Source organism: Sceloporus undulatus, chromosome 3, assembly GCF_019175285.1.
Source record: "Sceloporus undulatus isolate JIND9_A2432 ecotype Alabama chromosome 3, SceUnd_v1.1, whole genome shotgun sequence".
Classification (NCBI taxonomy): Eukaryota; Metazoa; Chordata; class Lepidosauria; order Squamata; family Phrynosomatidae; genus Sceloporus; species Sceloporus undulatus.
Window position 1 is genome coordinate 1619799 of NC_056524.1, and position 17520 is coordinate 1637318.

Here is a 17520-nt window from a genome sequence, read left to right on the forward strand (position 1 = left end):
GGGGGGGGCAGAGATCCCATTAGGTCTTTTATGCAGAACAAATATGTGCAAAAACAGGCTGTGGGAGGACATGAGAGAGGGCCTTCTCTGCTGATGCACCTCATGCCTGGAACACCTTCCCCTCGCGCACGGCCAATTGGCACCAAAACTCCCACTTGGCACTGGCATCTGCCCAGCAAGGGGCTGAAGTAAAAAACAAACTACTTTTCAGCCTGAAAATATATTAAGAATGTTACGTCAGGATTTTAACATTCATTTTCAATAATTTGTGTCAAACCACTCCATAGGTTTTTGTGCCAAATGGAAGCGTTCACAACACCTATGTAGTGTGGGTTTTTGGGGGGCTATGTGGCCATGTTCTAGAAGAGTTTATTCCTGACATTTCACCGGCATCTGTGGCTGGCATCTTGAGATGCTCTAAAGATGCCAGCCACAGATGCTGGCAAAACATCAGGAAGAAACTCTTCTAGAACATGGCCACATAGCCCCCTGAAAACCCACAGAAAACTGCTGGCCATGAAAGCCTTTGACTTCACCCTTGGAGTGGTTTGACACAAATCCACACTAAAACGTGCATGGTTTCAGATCACTGAAAACTATTTTAACCAGTTTTAGTCTCTCTTTTTAACTTGTTAATAAGTGTTAAATAACATTTTTAGCCTTTTAACAACATATTTTTGTGCACTTTTAAAAAATAGTCAGTTTTATTGCATGCTGCACTTAAATTAGATGCAGAGTAGCATGCAAGTATTAACGCCACTCTATTCTGCTTTGGTCAGGCCTCACTCAGAATAATCCTGTGTCCAATTCTGGGCATCACAATTCAAAATGGATGCTGAAAAACAGGAGCGTGTCCAAAGGAGAGCCACCAAAATGGTGAAGGGTTTGAAAACCATGCCTTATGAGGAAAGACTTAAGGAGCTGGGTATGTTTAGCCTGGAGAAAAGATGGTTAAGGGGTGATATGAGAGCCCTGTTGAAATGTCCCAAACGAAATGAATTTCAACAGAGAGAAATGTAAGGTACTGCACTTAGGAAGAAAAAATGAAATGCATAGAGACAAGATGGAAGGGAGAAATCGGGCTTAACAAGACTACATGTGAAAGGGATCAAGGAGTCCTAGTAAACCACAAGTTGAACATGAGTCAACAGTGTGATGCGGCAGCTAAAAAAGCCAATGTGATTCTAGGCTGCATGAATAAAAATACAATGTTTAGATCGAAGGAGGTAATAGTCCCACTCTGTTCTGGATGTGGGCAAGTTGGAGTGTGTACAGAGGAGGGCGACCAAAACAGTGAAAGGTCTGGAAACCATGAAGCCCTCTGAGGAGAGGGAGCTCAGTATTTTTAGCCTGGAGAAGAGAAGGTCAAGAGGTGATATGAGAGCCCTGTTTAAATACTTGAAGGGATGTCATATTGAGGAGGAAGCAAGCTTGTTTTCTGCTGCTCCAGGGACTAGAACATGGAACAAAGGATTTAAACTACAGGAAGATTCCACCTTAACATTAAGAGGAACAGTAAGGGCTGTTCAACAGTGGAACACATTCCCTTGGAGTGTCATGGAGTCTCTTTCCTTGGAGGTCTTCAAACAGAGGCTGGATGGCCATCTGTCGGGGATGCTTTGATTGAGAGTTCCTGCATGGCAGAAGAAGGGGGTTGGACTGGATAGCCTTTGGAGTCTTTTCCAACTCTGTGATTCTATTATTCTGTTTTAATAAATACAGTTGTTCTTCTGTATCCATGGATTCTGCATCTACAGATTCAAGCGTCCATGGGTTGAAAATATTTTTTAAAATGTATAATCCAAACAGCAAAGGTTGATTTTGCCATTTTATATAAGGGATACCATTATATTCTGTGGGGAGAGCCAACATGGCATAATGGTTTGAGTGCTGGACTCTGGGTTCTATTCCCTGCTTTGCCATGGAAATCAACTGGTGACTTTGGGCAGGTCACACTCTCTCAGCCTCAGGGGAAGGCAGTGGCAAACCTCCTGTGAAGAAATCTTGTCAAGAAAAACCCCTGAGATGTCATAAGTCCAAAACAACTTGAAGGCACACAACAACAAAATTTAATGGGACTTGAGCATCCACCGATTTGGTACCCATGGGGGCGGGGTGGTCCTGGAACTAAACCCCAGTGGATACCAAGCCCCCCACTTTCTGTCCTGAGGCCTGGATCCCTGGGGTCCGAGATGAGCAAGGGGACGAAGGTCCCAGAAGTCCCCCTTCCCTTTTCTTGGTGTGCTGCTTGGAAGGGAGCCAAAGGAACATCCAATTTTGCAAATGGAGCAGAAATCCAGAGGAGACTTTGGTAACAGGAAGCTGAGGCAAGCCATTTCTCCTGTGCAGAGTTCCAGTTCTGCACTCTCTGCCCAATTTGGTGTTTTTTGCAAGGAGGGAAGGCGGAGGGGAGATGGGCATAAATGTGGGGAGGGGGCCAGGATGATGACTGCCTTTTCCCACTCCACCCCAGCCCCATATAGATGCCCCCTCTGATCAGCAAATGGCTTGTCCTTCTCTTTCCCTCCCCCTTGCACCAACTTTGACTGAAATTTCCTGCATGGCAGAATAGGGTTGGACTGGATGGCCCTTGGGGTCTCTCCCAACTCTAGGATCCTATGATTCTATGAACAAATGTCATGTTTGAATGAGGGGAGAAAGCAGTTTGCATACAGGAAAATCCTAGCTGTCCGAGAAGGGCAAGAGAGAATGTTGAAGTCTTCCATCACATCTTCCAGGCATGCGTGAAGTGTTTTCTTGCATGGCAGAATGGGGTTGGGCTGGATCCCCTTGTAGCATTTTGTCTCTGAAAATTCAGTTTCTCCACACGGCCACCTTGATCGCAGTTGTGTTCCAGGTGGATACTGAAGCGCCTTTACCTGGATGGGTACTCCTTGGCTCTGAAGGAGAGCTTCATCCCCACTTCCTTTACCCCCACTGTCAAAACTGGCACAAACAACTTGCATGTGCCGCTTTGCTGCTTGTGGCACATGTGGCTGGCCAGGAGGAAGACCATGGAGCAAGCTTCCCCTCTGCTGCTCCATGGTGTTACCAAGTTTGGTTTTATATAAATTCTGGGTGCCATGCGATCTGAATCTATGACCCCTGACTGACCCCATCGCTAGCCGCCATTACCCTAAAAGCCAGCTGACCATGTAGCCAGCCACTCCTTGCTAGGCATGGTCAAGGAAAAAAGGTAGAGTTTAAACCTTTCAGCAAGCAGTTTTGGGAGTTGCCCTACTAGTTTCGCAGGTTGCCCCAAAGCAGGAAGACAACAGCAGAGCTTCCTCCTTTTGAAAGCCAGTGATTAGGTTAACGGCTCAGCTATCGAGATATTTGTCCCCTCCTGACCTCTTCTTTGTGTATCCATTGTGTAAGTTTCAGCTTAGACAAAGATAAAGTCATCAAGCCTTTGTTCGCCAGGCTGCCATAGCCTGAGGTTATGTTTAGGGGTATAAAAGGACCCCACTTCCAACCCTCCAGTGGGCTTGTTGAGCTTTGAGTTCCAAACCTGATACCTTGCTTGTCAAGCAGCCTGCTCCAAGTTTGCGATCCTTGAGCCTTGGGTTCTGCTGAAATCACTTGAGCGAAGCCAAGCTAACTGTCTTTCGGGCCTCTAGTTAGCTTTGCCCGCTGGAACTCCTAGCCACCGCGGTCGCCACTTGCTTTCCCCGTTCCCGCAGCCGTGTCTCACCATCCACCATCCCTCACATCCGTCGCTTTGGAGAAGACTCCTAAGGTAAATATCCTAACGGTACCTCTATCCTTTCTCCTTTACTCCTGAACTCACCCCCTCTTGCTTTAGCATTGAATGTGTGTGTGCGTGTGTGATCCCCTTTGTTGTGTGGCTTTAATAAATGTTTTATATTTTTATTGCAACTCACTGGCATTCTGAGTCTCTGTTTCTTGGGGTTGGACTAGATGACCTCTGGTATACACATAGGGACACGAGCCGCTGCGTGTGTTGTTAGGACACACCTCTCGTAATATTTGAGCTAATTAAATTCCTCTAATTCGATCCTTCCTAACAATGGGGCCTGGAGCATCAATGGGTTCACATTGCAACAAAGGAGATTCCTACTTGACATTAGGAAGAATTTCCTGGGAGTAAAAGCAGTCAGTGTGGCACAGCGGTTTCAGTGCTGGACTAAAACTCTGGAGACCAAGGTTCAACTCCCAGCTCAGCCATGAAACCCACTGGGTGACTTTGGGCAAGGCATACTTTATCAGCCTCAGGGGAAGACAACAGCAAACCTGCTCTGAAGACACTTGTCTAGAAAACCCCACAATAGGTTTGCCTTAGGGTTGCCATAAATCAGAGATGACTTGAAGGCACACAGCAACAAAGAGCAGTTTTACAATGGAATCTATCCTTCTATGAAATGGGTTGCCTCAAAGGGGCATCTTTCAGGAATGCTTTCATAGTATATTCCTGTATGGCAGAATGGGACTGAACCAGATGCCCCTCACCATCCCCTATGAGCCAAAAACACTTTGCCACCTCCCTGCCATTGCAGGACATCCTCAGCTAAAACATCCCTGGCAGGTAGGCAGCCAAATTTTTTGTCAAAGCCTCCCAAAATAGGCCACCCACAAATTTGGAGGTTTATAGGTCATACAAAGTTGGGGACGGAGGAGTCAGGGCTGGTGTAAAAGGGGGTGGAGGGGGGTAAACGAGTCCTGGGCTGGCATGATACAAAAGCCCCCCAGATACATAAGCCTGGTTCTGTTTTGAAAGTACCCCTATTGTGTGCTTTGAAGGCGTTATGACAACCCTAAGGTCATGGGGGTTTCATGGCAAGATTTGTTCAGAGATTGTTTGCCGTTGCCTTCCCCTGAAGGCTGAGAGAGTGTGGCTTTCTCAAGGTTTTCATGGCTGAGCTGGGAACCAAAACCTGGTCTCCAGGGTCACAATCCAGCGCTCAAACCACTACGCCACGCTGGCTCTCATTTTTGGCTAGCGTCTATTAATACACTACAGAAACAGGGCAAATTAAGAAGAGACATTATATATGGAGAGACGTGGAGGGGAGATTATTTATAGTTCATTTGATAATGCACCTGCGTGGCTGCATTTGCTCTAATGACGTTGTTAATGGAGAGGGACTGGGTGCCAGGGGTTGATTGTTCCACTCTAAGGACGAATAAATAAAAAGGGATTGGTTTTGCGTTCTGTTCCGTTCCCCTTTGGAGGGCTGCCTGAATCTTCGTCTGGTAATCCACAAACAATAATAAAATAGTGTCTAAATTAATTAAACAAGCCATCAAACAACAGAGAGATGGGCATCGAGGGAGAGATAGTCTATCTCAGCAGGTGGCAAAGAAAAGGCCTGTCGGAAGAGATCCGTCTTGATAGCCTTTTTAAAGCTGTCAAGATTAGTGATGTTTCGGATTTTCTCCGACAGCCCATTCTGTCGTTTGAGAGCGGCGGATGAAAAGGTCCTCTGGGTGACCGCTGCCAATCTCGTCTTTATTGGTTGTCATAGGTTCTTCCCAGAGGACCTAAGTGCACAGGGTGGATTGTATGGAAGAAAGCGATCCCGCAAGTAGGCTGGACCCAAGCCATGAAGGGCTTTAAAGGTTATCACCAACACCTTGTACTGTGCCCCAAAACTAATAGGCAGCCAGTGGAGAGATTTTAAAATACAGTAGGTGTTATGTGGTCACCTCTGTTTTTTCCGGTGGCTAATCTGACCACCATAATTAGAACTAGCTGAAGCTTCCAGACTAGGCACAAGGGTAGCCCCATATAGAGCGCACTGCAGAAGTTGAGTCATGTGGTTATGTGGTTACCAGCACATGTATCACCATTTCCAAGTTTTCCAGTTCCAGGAAAGGACGCAGCTGGCATATCAGCCGAAGCTGATAGCTGTTAGTATATTGAAGGTGAAAATGTTCAGATGTGGCAATGACTGCAGAAGCTGGAGTCCAGAGCAACAGCCGGATGCTCAAAGTCAACTGAGCAGGACTAAATGTCAATAGGCTATGTCTTCAGTCTGAAGAGGGATTGGTGTCTATGGTGCACAGCAACTTGTATAGAAGAGGCTGGACTTAGTGGTCGCCTCTTGGTAATACTGTATATAAGGAAAACGCTGTTCTGGTGGATTGTGGGAGTTTGGAGATAGTGTGGTGTGTCGGTAAGGGTTTTTTGTATAGTAGTGACTAGCTCGTGTTTATTTGAAACAAAGCAATAAAGCCCTCTAAGGAGTGAACTGCTGGAGAGTGATTCTTTGATTCAGCAGTTGTTTCTCCAGGCATTGTTCCAGCAAGCTGAAAGCTTGTATTTGGAGTTTCGCTCTGTTGGAGAGATAACCGGCATCTTCATCCATTTGGCACCAGACCGGAATCATGGGCTAGGTTCGTCACCCAAAATATCAACAATAGCAAGCACTCCTGACTGTCCCATTTACGTGATTTGACATCTGGAGCAACAAGTCAAGGAGCAGTCCCAAACTGCGAACACAGTCCTTTATGGGGAGTGTGACCACATCCAGGACCGGTTGACATATCCCTATGCCTGGATTAGGGGTCGCGACAGTGAGTACCTCCGTCTTATCCAGATTCAGTTTTAGTCTGTTTTTCATCATCCATTAATATTAAAAGAGACATTGAGGAGAGTGAATGGTGAGTGACCTAAGAATGCCCCCACAGTGGACATCTGGCCCCAGACCAGTTGGCTCCAGCAAAGGTGAAAAACAAGGCTCCCACCACAATGAGATCACCCCATAGACCAGTATAATCCCTGTGATCTATGGAGGGCAATGATGCGACTCCAGCCAAGGTTTAAGGAAGTCACACCAATCTCTGAAGATTTACTACAGCTGTCAGCCTTTTATCTAAGATACGCAAAACAATCATCAGCACATTAACTGTCATACTGAGGATGGAACAAGGTTGTTTTCTGCTGCTCCAGAGACTAGGACATGAAACAGTGGATGCAAGCTCCAGGAAAAGAGATTCCACCTCAACATTAGGAGAAACTTCCTGACAGTAAGGGCTGTTCGAAGAGTGGTGGAATCTCCCTCCTTGGAAGTCTTTAAACAGAGGCTGGATGGCCATCTGTCAGGGATGCTTTGATGGAGAGTTCCTGCATGGCTGAATAGGGTTGGACTGCATGGCCCTTGTGGTCTCTTCCAACTCTACGATTCTAAGATTCAGTGCAACTCCATTCCACTGTTCCTTCCTGGAAAACCACTTGGCATAGAGTTAATCCATTCAGTCCTTCGTTTCTACCCACAGGACATGTTTTTGGGTATAAATATTAATGCCCACACAATTGCAATTCAGTCTAGTTTGGAACTGGACATCCACTCTGTCAGTTCTATTAGGCACCTCAATAAGTGGGCTGATCCCACATGCCAAGGCGGCTATTGAGTCCATTTCTCTTTCAGATCTCCATTGATTGGAATCAAGCCTCACAAACTGATAACATATCACCATTAGCAAGGCCTTCCACTATTCACCTTTTATCACCTTTGTTTTGTTAGCTCATGTGTGTGTGTGTGTGTGTGTGTGAGTGTTTGTGTGTGTATTTAGAATCAGAGTTGGAAGAGACATCAAGGGCCACCCCCATTCTGCCATGCAGGAACTCTCAATCAAAGCATCCCCAACAGATTGCCATCCAGCCTCTGCTTAAAAACAGCCTCCAAAGAAGGAAACTCCAACACACTTGAAGGCATCATCTTCCACTGTCAAACAGCCCTTACTGTCAGGAAGTTATTCCTAATGTTGAGCTGGACTCTCTTTTCCTAGAGCTTGCATCCATTGCTCCGTATTTTATTCTCTGAAGCAGTAGAAAACAAGCTTGCTCCCTCCTCAGTATGACATCCCTTCAAATTCTTAAACAGGGCTATCATATCACCTCTTAACCATCTCTTCTTCTCCAGGCTAAACATCCCCAGCTCCCTAAGTCTTTCCTCATAGGGCTTTATGGTTTCCAGACCCTTCACCATTTTAGTCACCCTCCTTTGGACACATGGCTCCAGTTACTCACAGGGATGTAGCGGGGGGAGGGGGGGGGGGGGGGGTCTTGGGGTCCGGACCCCCCTTCCATTAGAAAAATGAATGGTGTGTGCTGCTGCGCTACCGCGCCCAAGCCCCATTATAATGGTGGCACTTAGTCTGGACCCCCTCTTCCTAAAATCCTGGCTACGTCCCTGTTACTCAACATCCTTTTTAAATTGTGGTACCCAGAACTGGACACAATATTCCAGGTGGGGCCTGACCAAAGCAGAATAGAGTGGTGCTATTACTTCCCTTGATCCAAGGGGAGAGCTTTCTCAGGTAGGGAAAACAGGAGTGGGTTAAGGCACAATTGCCAAGATTCATGAGGTTTTTAAAAGAACCAGAGTCGGGTTGGGAAACAAGAGGCCCCCTGAGCCCCCTTTTGGGAATGGACCCAGCCAATGCCAGGTGCACCTCATTGTTTTGCTCAAGCAGCCCCAGCCAGATCCTGTGGCAGAGGGTTCCATAGGTTAACATGTGCAAAAGAGCCCTTCCTTACAAACTGACCTGCATTCTTCACACCTGCATGATGTAGAGAACCAGGTGGAGAGTTTTTGTTCTTCAAGACAGAAGGACACCAAAGGGGTCACAACCCCCTGAAGCAGCTTCAGGGGGTTGTGACCCCTTTGGTGCCCTTCTGCCTTGAAGAACAAAAACTCTCCACCTGGTTCTCCACATCATACTTCTCTGGGGTGTCTCCCCTTCACTCTCCTTTGCCCCACCTGAAGACTAGTACCTCCCCCTCCAGTTGTTGCTGGACTCCAGTTCCCAGCATCCCTCACCCCATTGGCTACATGCTGGCTAGCAGGCTGATGGGAGCAGCTGTGCAAGGCTACCTGGAGGGCCAGAGTGTACCTTCAAAGGTAGAGAGAACCAGAACCAGAAGTGAAGTAGGGAGGCTGGGGCAGAGGTCAGTGGAGGGGGCTGCAAGACAAGGATGCTTGGGCCCCCTTTCCTTCCTGGTGGGCAGCCCCACAGCACACACACCGTGCACCCCACCTTTGCCAGGTAAACAGCGGCACCTGTTTCAACACAGGTGAGCAAGCCAATCCCTTGGCCAGCAAACATGGCATACCTTCTCCAGCCAGGTGCTGCTGGGATACGCAGTTCTCCCACAGGAGGGAAACAGGAGGGGCAGAGGCCTCTTTGGAGGCCACTGGGATCCCTCTGGGAAGCCCCTTCCACCCTCTGACCTGCCCAGTCACCCCTGAATTTGGGCTGCTCCAGAAGGGACCCCCCGTCCGCTGCCAAAGTTGCCTTTTGGTGCCAGCCTTGGAGCCCATCCCTGTGAGAGAAAGCCACTCTGCACATGCTCAGGGGGGGATTCTCAAGGGAAGTGCCTGGTGTTCCTGGAGGCAAGGGAGACCCAAATTCTGTTGACATTCAGAGGCTCTCTGGATAGGAGCCCAGGAGATGTCAAGCTCAGCCAAAGCCGAGCACTGCTCCCTTCACTCTGTTCCCAGAAGATATATGACCTTAACAGATTAGAAAGCTGGGCCAAAACTAACAAAATGAATTTCAGCATGGAGAAATGTAGGATACTACACTTGGCCAGTAAAAATGAAATGCACACATATAAAATGAGAGACACCTGACTTGGCAACAGTCCATGTGAAAGAGATCTAGGAGTCCTAGGAGCCATAAGGAGACCACAAATTGAACATGAGCCAACAATGTGATGCGGCAGCTAGAAAAACAAATGCAATTCCTTATTGCATCAGTAGGAGCATAGTGTCTAGATCAAGGGAAGTAATAGTGCCACTCAATTCTGCTTTGACAAGGCCTCACATGGAATAATAGTGTGTCCAGTTCTGGGCCTCACAATTCAAAAAGGATGTGGACAAGCTGGAGGGTGTCCAGAGGAAGGCAACTACAATGGTGAAGGGTCTTGAAACCATAAAGCCCTATGAGGAGCAACTTAGTGTGCTGGGTATGTTTAGCCTGGAGTAGAGAAGGTTAAGAGGTGATATGATAGCCCTGTTTAAATATTTGAAAGGATGTCATGTTGAAGAGGGAGCAAGCTTGTTTTCTGCTGCTCCAGAGAATAGGAGATGGGGCAACGGAGGCAAGCTGCAGGAAAAGAGATTCCACCTCAACATTAGGAAGAACTTCTTCACAGTAAAGGCTGTTTGACAATGGAACATGCTTTTTTGGAGATTTTGTTGGTGTCTCCTTCTTTGGGGGTCTTTAAACAGAGGCTGGATGGTCCTTTGATGGTGTCTTCCTGCATGGCAGAAGGGGGTTGGACTGGATGGCCATTGGGGTCTCTCCCAACTCTAGGATTCTGTGATTCTATAAATGAAGCTGCAAGTTGCTCGCTAGTTGCTTAAGTGCACCGAGAAGCTGGGATGGTGCATGGCAGAATGAATGGGTTTGGGCTGGATGGACCTTGACAGGGAGTCTCTTCCAACAATAGGATCCTATGGGGGGCTTCAGCTAAGATAAAGCACAGTGTAGTGTAGGACTGGCTGTCGGCCTTCCTCCGGCGCATGTGCAGAGTTCCTGCTGCGGCTGGCGAGCCCTGGCTGTAGGAGCGGTCAGCCTGGGCAGTCCCTGCGGCCACCGCCAGGGGTCGCTGCTCCGCTGGAGCTGGCCAGCGTTGGGCTCCTGGCGGAGGAAGGCAAGGCAAGGCTAGGCGGGCGGGCGAGGGAGCGCTTGGCTGGGGATGGGCGGCAGAGGTAGCCGCGGAGGCAGCAGTGGAGGCGGAGGGGAGCCCGGGGTTGCTGCTGCTGCTGGTTCTGGTGCTGATCGGAGCCGGGGCTGGCGATGGAGGCTGCTCGGCCCTTGAACGCCTCCCTGGGGCTCTGCCGCCCCTCCAACGCCTCCTCCTCCGCCGGACCCCCCTGGAACGGGACGGGGGCCGGGGCCGCCTGCGACTCTTCCCGAAGAGGAGCCCCACGAGGAGCCCGAGGTCAGAGAGGGACAAAGCAGGGGGGATCCCTGCCCCACTCTTCCCTGGGACTCCCCCCCTCCACTGACCCCTCCCCGGGCCCCCAAGACCCTCCTGGGACCCCCCTCTGCAGCCTCTGAGCATGCACAGAGCGCCCCCAGGGCCCTCCCGCCGGGGCTTGGGGAGCGGGGTCGGGGAAGGGAAGGAGCTGTTGGGAGCCTTTGGGGTCCCATTTCACCCCAAGGACACATCCCTTTTTGGGGGGGGGTGTAATAGTATCCAGCCCACCCACCCGGCTGCCCCCTCCCTGAGCCCTTCCTCTGGGGAGGGGGCTATGGAGTGGGGGGTCTTCCAGGGGGGCAAAGGGGGAGGGTTTGGGAAGGCTGAGGGCAGGGCAGGCGGGTCCTGGCACAGAGGGCACAGCGGGCAGGGAGAACCTGGCAGGGGGGCGTCTAGCTGGAGGATGGGACCCTTCCTTCCTTCCCCCGCCTATTCCCTTCCCTTCCTTCCTCCTTTCTCCCTTCCTTTTTTCCTCCCTCCCTCCTTTCCTTCCTTCCTTCCTTCCTTCCTTCTTTCCTTCGTCCCTCCCTCCGTCCCTCCTATCCTTCCTTTCCTTCCTTCCTTCCATCCATCCATCAGGGAACAAAGGGGTCTTGGACCATCCTCTTCTTCCCTCTCCATAAGAGCAGTAAAGGACCCTGGGGGGGTGTCTAGAATTCCAGAGTCAGAAGAGACCCCCAAGGGCCATCCAGTCCAAGCCCAAATCCAGCCCATCTCTGGTGTATGCGTGTGTGCGTGCCTTGACTGTGAGTTCCTGCATGACCAAAGGGGGGTTGGTCTGGATGATCCTTGGGGTCTCTTCCAACTATAAGTTCCTGTGATCATACGTCATAGACCCTCTTCCTTGGAAGCACATGTTCAGCACCCACATCTCTGGGAAGGCACCACCCTTAAGAAGAAAGTCGTCACTGGCTTTTGACCACTGGGTTGGGGCAACTAACTGGCCATGTCCATATATATTGGGGAGGGGGAGTCGTGGCAACAGCATCCCCTATCCCCCTCCAAAAAATAACCAGGTAGGAAATGTCAGGGATGATGGGAGTGGTTTCTGGGGCTCTTCACCTGGCTGGAACTCACCACCTGGTTGTGCACCCACGGCTGGACCAGTTTTGGCCAGTTGTTATTATCTTTGCAAGAGTTGCAGAGAACAGGCTGAAGACCCCCGACAAACTTCTCAAGCCTTTCTCACTCTTGCCTCCACAGAAGTCTTCCCCCTTCTTCACCAGGGTCCTGCTGGTCTTGTTAGCTTTCTCCAAGACACCAGACAACTCAGTAGTCTTATATAAAAGATCTACTTTATTCTTTATATACACATAGGGTTGCCTAAGGCGGACCTCAAACCGGGACAATGTAGGACAATGTGGGTCACATTTTCAAATGTAGGACCGTTTTATAAAAAATGGAGGATCACATGAAAAAATTGATAATTTTTTAAATGTTTAAATAAATGGCATGTTCTTAGCCTGCTCAAATGGGGTACCTTTTGGGCATTTTCCTAGATAGAAGGCTGAAATGTACTTCTCTTTCTGGCCAACACCCCCCCCCCCCCCGCTCATCTACATCCACTCCCAAGCAGGCATCGCATTTGCAAGATCACAGGCAGCCCCTTGTGCCATGCAAACTACATTTGCCATTGCAGATCACAGGCAGCCCCTTGTGCCACTTGGCAAACTACATTTCATTGCAGATCACAGGCAGCCCTTCTTGCCACTGCAAACTACATTTTTCATTGCAAGTCCAGGAGCCCCTTGTGCCACTGCAAACTACATTCCATTTGCAAGATCACAGGCAAGCCCTTGTGCCACTGCAAACTACATTTCCATTTGCAAGATCACAGGCGCCCCTGTGCCACTGCAAACTACTTTCCATTTGCAAGATCACAGGCAGCCCCTTGTGCCACTGCAAACTACATTTCCATTGCAGATCACAGGCAGCCCCCTTGTGCCATGCAAAATTTCCATTTGCAAGATCACAGGCAGGCCCCGGTGCCACTGCAAACTACATTTCCATTTGCAAGATCACAGGCAGCCCCTTGTGCACTGCAAAAACGACTTGCATTTGCAAGTCCCAGGCAGCCCCTTGTGCCACTGCAAACTATAGAATGATAGAGTTGGAGAGGGCATCCGTCACCCCCTGCATGCAGGAATGCAGATCAAAGCATCCCACTCCAAGCCTTCTTAGCAATTCCCCCTTCCTCCTTTTCCTGCCCCCTCCAACCCCCCCCCAACCCTCGCCCCCTCTTTTCCCATGGTGTCTCAACTTAGGAGGGATTTATGGGACAGATCAAAGCCTTTTTTCTTTTCTAATGGGGGCAAAGCCTTGAGAAGCCCTGGCTGCTGAGAAAAAGAGGAGGGGGGGCTTAGAGAGAGGAAGAAAGAGACAAAAGAGATGAGGAGGGGGAGGGGAAGAAAGGAAAGAAAAGGAGATGCGAGGAGGAAGAGGAGGGAAGAGGGCAGGAGGAAAAACACGATACAAGAGGAGAGTGGAAGAAGACGAGGGGAAGAACTAAAAGAAGCTTGCTGATGCAGAGCCCTCCCTGCTTCGACGTTGGAGCATGCCACAATAAGAAGCAGAGGGCTGGCCAATAGAGGCGGGGCAGTGCAGCAGACCCCGCCCCTGCTGGGTTCAGTCGTCCTGCTGCTGCTGCTCCAACACTACTGCACTGCAAGCCATTCTGGAAGGGATGGCAGCAGCCCTGGGAGCTCAGAGTCGGGCAGCCACCCGGGAATGGAGCGGGGGCGGACGGGACGCCCCCCAGGGGGCGGGAAAGTCCCGTGCACCGCCGTGAAATGGCAACCCTATACACCTCAAAACTACTCAACTCCTCACTTCCAATACACTCTACTATCCCACTCTACTCCCACAAAATACATTGGGTCCATATTCATTAATATAGTCAAAGCAAGGTACCACCACTGTTGTCTGTTTCCACCCAGTGGGCGTGTACATCATTCCCATTGTTCTCTTGTTCATCCTACAATTAATGATTTCATCATCGCAGCCTTGACCACTTAACAATTGTCAGTGTGTCCAATTATTCACTATGCATTTCTTGTCCTTGGCACTCAGGACTTGTTAATTGTATTACCATTAGACACCTGTGTTTCTCCATTGGCTTCGCTGGAGTCACTCTGACTCTCACATACATCTGTTTTTCTCTTACTGTATAACCATGTGGCTTTTTCCTTAACAGGAAAAACATACAGAGCAGCCTGCCCCACACTCCAAGCCTCCTTGAGTGGAAGGAGGGTCTGAAGCAACATTGCTGGGTCCATTTCTGGAGCAGAATGCATTTGCTGCCCCCCCCCTTGTGTCAACTGACCCCACCTCAAGATGGAGGACAATGCAAACCCCCCCCCCCATTTGAGCCCATCTGCTGACCTGCCCTGGATTTTGCACCTAGAGCATGAGGAGCAGGGATGTGAAACCCGCCACCATCCCTGAAGCCCACCCAACACCCCCATTGCATTTCATAGGATCATCAAAGAGACCCCAAGGGCCAGCCCATTCTTTTGGGGGATGTTTTGATGGTGTCTTCCTGCATGGCAAGTGGGTTGGACTGGACTCTCTGAGGGAACCCCGGAAAACCCTGGGCTGCAGCACCAAGCCAGGTCGAGCGGGAAATGAATCAACATCAGGGGGCCAAACTGGAGACACCCCCACCCAAAGGACAGGAAGCAGCAGATTTCCCTTGGGGGTCCCTTCCAACTCTGATGTCACTTTTGCTGTGTGGAATCATAGAATCATAGATTGGAAGAGACCACAGGACCATCCAGTCTCTTCTTTAAAATTCCAGATTCACCCACTCTCTGGGGAGTGTTTCCCCTACCGACAGCTCTTACGTGAAGAAGTCCTCTAATGTGAAGGTGGAATCTCATTGCTCCATCTCCTGTTCTCTGGAGCAGCAGAAAACAAGCTTGCTCCCTCCTCAACGTGACATCCCTCAAATATTAAACAGGGTCTATCATATCACCTCATAACTTTTCTTCTATAGGCTAAAATCCCAGCTCCCTAGTCTCTCCTCAGAGGGTTTTGTGGTTTCCACACCCTTTACCATTTTGGTGGCCTTCCTCTGGAAATGCTCCACCTTGTCCCCTTGGTGGATGTGAGGTGCCCAGTGCCAGCCTTGCCCTCTGTGTTGCCACCCTCCCCCAGGGATTTCCGTTCCCATCTCTGACCGTCACCGGCTGGACGGAGGAGCAGGGATGACGGGGCCTTATCTCTGGACAAACAGCACGAGCATTTCCCTGAGAGAAAGGGAGAAAGGCACACCTGGGCACTTTGGCATGGAGGGGCACAGCAGGACTTCGGATGGGGAGCAGGGAGGTATGTGTATGTTGTTGGAGGGGGGGTACAACTGCCAGGGGCTCAGTGGTGGTGGGTTGGCTATGAAGGGGGCACATGTCCTTGTTAGCATGCTGTACAATTCCTGGAGCCAGAGGGATTCCATGGTGGTGGCGGCGGCAAGCATGGATTGGCAGTCAGATGCCAGGAAGGTCCTGGCACAGGGAGGGGAAACTGGGGGAACTTGTGGGTGGGATGGAGAAAAGCGGCCCTAAGGTGGGAGAGAGCGGTTCCCTCCCTGTCCACAGCTGTTCTCCATAAAAACCCATCCTGATCAGGGCTTGGATGGTGTCTTCGCCAGGGCACAAGGGGGTTGGAATAAATGACCCCTGGAGTCCCTTCCAGCTCTAGGATTCTATGAAAATGTGGGGGTTTTCTGGGTGTTCCCTGATAGAATCATAGAATCCTAGAGCTGGAGGGCACTCCCAAGGGCCATCCATTCCAGCCCCATTCTGCCATAGGAGGCAGGAGGCCTGAGACTTGCAGGTAGAGGTTGGCATGGCAAGGCATGGCATGGCAGAACAGGAACATTGGAATGGATGGCCTCGGGGGTCTCTCCCACTCTAGGATTCTTTTAGGTAACCCCCAGGACACCTTGGACTGCAGTGCCCAAGACCAGGTGGAGCAGGGAAATATATAAAAGTCAAGGTGCCCAAACCCGGTACTCCCATCCCAAGGAGAGGAGGCCAACAGGTTTTCCAGAGCCCGCCTGCAAGAAAACTAGTGTTGTGGCACCAGAACCCAAAGGGTCCCAGTCCCAAAGGGGAAGGGGTTTTGTGATGCCTTTTTCTCTTCTCCTCTTTCTGATCTCCATCTTCTGCGCAGACTTGGACCTGACGGTGCGGATCCTGCTCTACTCAGTCATCTTCCTCCTGAGTGTCTTTGGGAATACCTGATAATCGTGGTTTTGATGCTCAACAGGCGCCCTGCGCACCATCACCAATTCCTTCTTGCTCTCCCTGGCCCTGAGTGATCTGATGCTGGCCCTTTCTGCATGCCCTTCACCTCATCCCCAACGTCATGCGCACTTCATCTTTGGGAAGGTCATCTGCAAGACTATGTCCTACCTCATGGGATGTTGTTCCCCCATGGGATTTCTGCCGGTCGGGAAGGCGAGAGCCATGGGGTCCCCTTCTTTCTTTCTTTTTTGGCTACCTGGAAAGGGGTCTTTTAGGGCTCAACCTGTTAAGAAATAAATACCTTTGTTGTTGTTGCATGTCTTCAAGTTGTTCTGGACTATGGTCGCTCTATCATGGGTTTCCTTGACAAGATGTGTTCGGTGGAGTTTACCATCACCTTCCCCTGAGGCTGAGAGTATGCAACTTGCCCAAGGTCACCCAGTGGGTTTTCATGGACCACTTGGGAATTGAACCTTGGTCTCCAGAATCACTCAAACCTAGTAACTGGTTCTAATAAATAACTTTTTGTTGTTGCTGTTACTTTCAAGTTGTTTCTGAGTTATGGCAGTTCTAAAGTGTTTCTTGGAAGTTTCTTTGGAGGAGCTTCGTCATTGCCTTCCCTTGAGGCTGAGAGAGTGTCACTTACCCAGGGTCAACCAGTGGGTTTCTGGGGAGCTGGGAATCGAACCATTGTCTCCCGAGTAATAGTCCAATGCTCAAACTGCTATGCACACTGTTCTAAACAACAACTAAGGAGGTTATTTCTTGCAGTTCTGAACCCAGCAAACCTCTTTATATTTGACTGCATCTCCAGCATGCTAGGGATGGTGGCCATGCTGTTTGGAGATTGGAAGGGTTGCAGCCCAGAAGAAAAGGAACTTTACCAGGCCCTGCCACCAAAGACGTTAGGGTGCTTCCTTTTGGGTGTTGAGTTGTCTCTGTTAAGGGGTCTCTTTTTGCGGTTCACTCCTCCTCCCGCTTGTCCCACCCTGCAGGGATGTCGGTGAGCGTCTCCACCTTCAGCCTGGTGGCCATTGCCATTGAGCGTTACAATGCCATCTGCAATCCCCTCAAGTCCCGCGTGTGGCAGACACGTTCCCATGCTTACCGCGTCATTGCTGCAACCTGGCTCCTCTCAGCCCTCCTCATGCTGCCCTACCCAGTCTACAGCACTATCTTCTGTGCCCACCCACCCAGGCATTTTCCAATGCACTCCCGTTGGCCCGGGAGCCACATCCGGCAGGCCTGGTGAGTTTGGGGGTTGGGGTGGTGGGGGTGGGAAGGGGAAGCCAAATCTGGGGTGAGGGAAGAGGGGCCTTGAGT

At 50.1% G+C, this 17520-nt stretch overlaps 2 protein-coding genes across 2 annotated transcripts in view; one reads left to right on the forward strand and one right to left on the reverse strand.

Annotated features, from left to right (window-relative positions):
* Positions 1-17520, reverse strand: part of FHIP1B (FHF complex subunit HOOK interacting protein 1B) — a 620510-nt gene that overhangs the window by 82544 nt on the left and 520446 nt on the right. The window lies entirely within an intron of this gene.
* The window catches only part of CCKBR (cholecystokinin B receptor), a 540140-nt gene continuing 533259 nt past the window's right edge, over positions 10640-17520 (forward strand). The window contains 1 exon segment of the mRNA XM_042460259.1: positions 10640-10915. The gene's annotated coding sequence lies outside the window, so the exon portion shown is untranslated.